This window comes from Triticum aestivum, chromosome 2A, assembly GCF_018294505.1.
Source record: "Triticum aestivum cultivar Chinese Spring chromosome 2A, IWGSC CS RefSeq v2.1, whole genome shotgun sequence".
Classification (NCBI taxonomy): Eukaryota; Viridiplantae; Streptophyta; class Magnoliopsida; order Poales; family Poaceae; genus Triticum; species Triticum aestivum.
Window position 1 is genome coordinate 673,421,679 of NC_057797.1, and position 6,229 is coordinate 673,427,907.

The following is a 6,229-nucleotide window of genomic DNA, read 5'->3' on the forward strand; positions in this document are numbered from 1 at the left end:
GTCATACAAACCAGCAGCGGAAGTAACTTGTCTGAGTACAGACAACTAGTAAAATAAAAGAGGCTTGGAAAGCCTACTATACTACGTGGTCCTTCACAAGCTCAGGGTCACCACCTGGGTCTTTAGCCTACTCGTTGATGTCAACGTCTACATAGAACCCATCAGAAGGGGTTGCAGCGTCTTCTGTAAAAATGTAGATTATAGCAACATGAGTACAAAGGTACTCAGCAAGACTTACATCAGATCCTACATACATGCATATTATCAAGAAGGGTTGGTGGGGTTATTGCAGCAAGCCAGCTTTGACTCTTGGCTAGGCTATCCTACGATACTCCAACTTGAAATGGTTTTGCGCACACGAGTCCACTACTCACCACTTCAATACACTACCGAGGATTCACCTCCGTCTTCCTACGGAAGAGCCATCCTCGGCACTCACACTTATCTTGAGTCTTTTAGTAGTTTCCATTTACTTGTCTATGAACTGTACGGCAACCAAGTAGTCCTTTACCGCGGACGCGGCTATTCGAATAGATCATGTTAACCCTGCAGGGGTGTACTTCTTCATACACGCTCTCACCACTTACCGTCGTTTACACGACATGTACTCGGGAACCTTCAAGCGGAAGCCCAACGTGGGTGTCGGCCATGACCTACCTAATCACCTAAGCCTCCAGTCCAGGTTTATCGCCTATTCAGGTTCCATCCGCAGGGAGTCCGGCCGAGGTTTCCCATACGGCCCCGAACGATGTGAACAGGGTTCCCGAGATACCTAACGGGTATTCGGTACACCCGGCCACGTACCTACCGCATCACAGCCCACCCCTACGGTCAGCGCTGTCCACGGCCTCTAGTAGGCTACAAACACCAGAAACTACTTGCAACTCCTGGACGGAGAACTAGGGTGAATAAGAAGCCGAGAGGGTCCATTGGTTTCGGGCCCAATGCATGGTAGTAGCTGATTCTTAAATCACACATACAGATCTCAGTGCTTAAGGTCGGCTTCAATGAAACAACCCACCATGTACTCCTACATGGCCTCTCATCGATACCTTTACCAAATCGTGTTCACCACACCACTCTCATTACCGACATAATCATTTCACTCTAGCCCATCACCCAGATGAACCAGACCTGACACGACTCTAAGCATAGCAGGCATAGCAAGGTAGGAACAACACATACATATGGCTCAATCAACTCCTACACATGCTAGTGGGTTTCATCTAGTTACTGTGGCAATGACAGGTCATGCAGAGGAAAAGGGTTCAACTACCGTAACACACAGCAGTTTGAAACGCGTTGTCTTAATGCAGTAAAAGAGAGCAGGAGCGAGAACATGGGATTGTATCGATATGATCAAATGGTTGGTTGCTTGCCTGATGGTTCGATGCACTGATACGGTTCTTCGTTAGGGTAATCACGGTACTCCTCGGAGGCAGAACCTGTCGTAAAGGACAGCGATGCACAACCATCACCAAACAATATGCGACAATATGATGCATGCATGAAACATGGAAATATGAGTGTGTTGGACTAATGCAACTAAAACCAGAAGGGTTTGAACAAATTTGAATCAAAGATTCAAATTTCAAACTCAAACATGGCCTCTTTAAGTGCTTTTCCTTGTTCTGCTTAAAACATCAATTTAACTTGTTTGATCATGCATGAAAATAGTACAGATGGATAGATTGGATTTTTCTGATCATTTTTCATATATAATTTGTCCAATTTGGAGTTACAGAATAAAAGTTATGAATTTTTGAAGTTTAAATAATATTCTGGAATTTCCTGAGTTAGATTAAATCCAGAAATTATAATTATTGCGCCAGCATGACGTCAGCATGACGTCAGTGGTCAACTACGGCTGGCTGGGGTCAAACCTGACGTGTGGGGTCCACACGTCAGTGACAGGGGGGTTAAACAGGGTTAGTTTAATCCTAATTAGGGGTTAGTGGCGCTGGGGGCCCACTGTCAGTGTCAGGGGGTTAACCATTACTGGTTAGCACTAATCCTAATTAGCTACAGGGCTGGGCCCACCTGTCAGGGACTCAGGGGGTGTCCTGCCGTGGTCAAAGTGGGTCAAACCCACCGGCGACGTGACGCCGGCGAGGCCCGAGACGGCGGCGCGACGCGGGATCGCGCTACAGGGCACGGGCGAGGCCGTGCTTGGGCTCGTTGGAAAGCTCTTGCTCCCGCGCGTCGAACGGTGGCCGTGGCTGGGCCTGGGGTGGCCGGAGTCGACGGCGGCGAGCTCGGCTGCGGCCGCCGGAGTTCGGGTGCGGTCGGGATCGGTGTTGCAGGGGGTTTGGGGAGGCGTTAGTGCGTGCTGCGTGCACCTAGTGAGGTGTGGAGCACGATAGTGTGCTCGGTTGGGTGCTACGGTGACCGTGGCCACGACGGCGACATCGCCGGCGGCGTGGAGCTTTCGGCCAAGGTGGGGCTACGGCCTAGAGGTCGGAAGAGACCAGGGGAGAAGGGGGAAACGATCCGGGGGCTCACCGCGGTTGCAGTGGGCGTCGAAGCGGGCTCGGAGACGCGCTGGAGACGGCGAATTTGACGGCGATGATGGTCGGAGCCCGAAGAGGGGAACGGCGACGTGGCGGCGATGCAGGGCTTCCGGGGAGCTGTGGGTCGGTGGAGAGGGAAGAGGGGGTCGAGGCGGAGCTCCTGAGCTAGTCGGGGGAGCGAGGGGTGGCCGGAGACGGCTGCTGTGGCGAACGGCGGCGAGGGTGGTGTTCGGCCGTGTGAGAGAGAGAGCGAGGGAGAGGAGGGAAGAGCCGGGGAAGAGTGAGAGAGAGCAGGGGGGAGAGGCGTGGCGTCGTCCAGGGGCATCGAGGCGAGGAGGGGAGGGCAGGCAGGCAGGGAGAGAGGTGGCGTGGCATGGTGGCGCGCGCGCGCGCCGGCCACACTCCCCTCCCTCTGTCGGGACGAAGACGACAGAGGAGGGAGGTGGGCTGGGCCGGCTGCTGGCTGGGCCAGCCAGCTGGCTGGGCCGCACAGTGGAGGAGCCCAGGTAAGCTCCTCCTGTTATTTATTTCTGTTTTTCTAATTTCTGACATTTGTTTTGATTTAAATAATATATTAAATCATTTATTTAACTTATGCCAATTTTTGCAGGAGCTATATATATTATTCCAGAGCTCCTTTATATTTGGCATAATATTTGGACATATATTAATATATATAAATAATATATTTCCAATGCAAATAATTATGCATTAATTCCAAATGCCCAAAATAAATACCTATGAGCTCTTAAAAATATTGGTTTGATTTTTATCTCTGTCCAATATTTTCAGAGAGCAACATGAGCATTTTCTTGGACCTTTTTGGAGAAATTTTTATTTGGATCATTTTCAAAATGATTCTGAGGGTTTCACAGATCCCCATTTCAATTTAAATGGAAATTTAAACATGATGCACACACTCTGATGCATGACTAGCTAGGGTGTGACAACTCACCCCCACTCAAAAGAATCTCGTCCCGAGATTTGGGTTCCTCCGGGAAGAAGGCGGGATACTCGAGTCGGAGACGATCCTCCCTTTCCCAGGTTGCTTCATCCTCCGAATGGTGCGACCATTGAACTTTGAGAAACTTGATATTATGGCGTCGGGTGGTACGTTCGGCCTGATCGAGGATACGAATGGGGTACTCTCGATATGTAAGATTATCTTGGAGATCAAGCGTTTCGTGGTCCACTTCACGGATAGGATCCGAGAAGCAACGCCTGAGTTGAGAAACGTGGAAGACATCATGGACTCTGGAGAGGTGCGGAGGTAGTTCCAACTGGTAGGCAACTTCTCCTCGTTTGGCGAGAATGCGAAAAGGTCCAATGTAACGAGGAGCCAATTTGCCTTTGATACCGAAACGATGGGTTCCCTTCAGAGGGGTGACCCGAAGATAAGCCTTCTCGTCAACCTCGAAAGTCATAGCCTTATGTTTTCGGTCATATTGACTCTTTTGACGAGATTGGGCTGTTTTCAACTTTTCACGAACGATGCGAACTTGTTCTTCTGCTTCCTGAATCATGTCCGGGCCAAAGAATTGTCTTTCCCCGGTCTCTGACCAGTTAAGGGGTGTTCGACACCGTCGTCCATAGAGAACTTCAAAAGGGGCTTTACCCAAGCTAGATTGATAGCTGTTGTTGTAAGCGAATTCGGCAAATGGAAGGCACTTCTCCCAGTCCATTCCGAATGAGATAACAGAGGCTCGAAGCATGTCTTCTAGAATCTGGTTGACGCGTTCCACTTGACCACTCGACTGAGGGTGGAAGGCGGTGCTAAAGGAGAGACGAGTCCCCATAGCATTTTGGAAACTTTCCCAAAATCGAGAGGTGAAAAGACTTCCTCGATCCGAGTTAATTTCCAAAGGAACACCATGGAGGGACACTATGCGGGAGATGTATAAGTCTGCCAGCTGGCTAGCGGTTATACTCTCACGAACAGGTAAGAAATGAGCTACTTTGGAAAGACGATCGACAACGACGAAGATAGCATTATTCCCTTTCTTGGTCCTGGGAAAACCGGTAATGAAATCCATACCAATTTTATCCCATTTCCATTCAGGAATAGCTAAGGGTTGAAGGGTGCCAGCAGGCCGTTGGTGCTCTGCTTTTACACGACGACAGACGTCGCAATTTGCAATATACTGAGCAATTTCTCTCTTCATCCTAGTCCACCAGAACCTCTGGCGTAGGTCCTGATACATCTTAGTACTACCGGGATGAATGGTGAGAGGAGATTCATGAGCTTCCTTAAGGATCAAACGCCTCAGGTTTCGCACTTTGGGAACCACTAATCGATTCCCGAAGTATACGACCCCTTGATCATTAATGGAGAAGCAATTCGCAATTCCTTTCTGAATGTTTCTCTTGATGCGGGAGATTCCCGGATCTACTTTCTGTGCTTTGATAATTTGATCCGTAAGGGTAGGTTTTGCCACCAAGGTGGAAAGAAAACCTTGAGGTACAATGTGAAGGTTAAGCTTCCGAAATTCCTCATGGAGAAGCGGTTGACTTTGTTGTAACATCAGGTTGTTACAATAAGATTTACGACTTAGCGCATCAGCCATGACGTTGGCTTTCCCTGGGGTATAGGTTATTCCTAAGTCGAAGTCTGTGATCAATTCAACCCAACGTCTTTGCCTGAGATTCAGATCCGGTTGGGTGAAAATGTACTTCAGACTTTGGTGATCAGTGAATATTTCGCAACGATTACCGAGGAGGTAATGTCGCCAGGTCTTAAGTGCATAGACTACGGCTGCAAGCTCTAGATCATGAGTAGGATAATTCTCCTCATGTGGGTGCAATTGCCGTGAAGCGTAAGCAATTACGTGTCGATCTTGCATGAGAATGCAACCTAGTCCTTGTCGCGAGGCGTCGCAGTAGATAACAAAGTCCTTGGAGAAGTCTGGCGGTACCAGCACGGGAGCAGAGGTCAGGCGTCTTTTCAGTTCCTGAAAGCTGTGCTCACATTGTGGAGTCCATTCGAACCTTTTATCTTTCTTGAGGAGTTCGGTTAGAGGTTTAGCAACTTTGGAGAAGTTCTCGACAAAGCGACGACAATAGCTCGCTAAGCCTAGAAAACTCCGAACTTGCTTGACCGATTCAGGTGGAGTCCAATTAAGGACGGCTTGAACTCGCTCAGGGTTAACAGCAATACCTTTACCAGATATTACATGACCCAGATAGGTCACTTCTGACAACCAGAATTCACATTTAGAAAATTTGGCATAAAGGCGATGCTCTCGAAGTTTCTTCAACACTAGCCTTAAATGTTCGGCATGTTCTTCCTCGTTCTTGGAGTAGATGAGTATATCATCGAGGTAAACCACGACGAATTTATCCAAATACTCCATGAAGATTGAGTTCATTAACCGAGAAAAGGTGGCTGGAGCGTTGGTTAAACCGAAGGACATGACGGTGTACTCGTATTGGCCATAACGAGTAACAAAGGCCGTTTTAGGAATGTCCCCGTTTCTGATTTTGATTTGATGGTAGCCCAACCTCAAATCCATCTTGGAGAAGACTGAGGATCCAGCGAGCTGATCATACAGATCGTTGATCCTGGGAAGTGGATATTTGTTCTTGATTGTGACCAAATTGACAGGTCGGTAATCTACAACCATCCGGTCCGTACCATCCTTCTTCTTGACGAATAGGACGGGGCAAGCCCACGGAGATGAACTAGGGCGGATGAAACCCTTTTTCAAGGATTCATCGAGTTG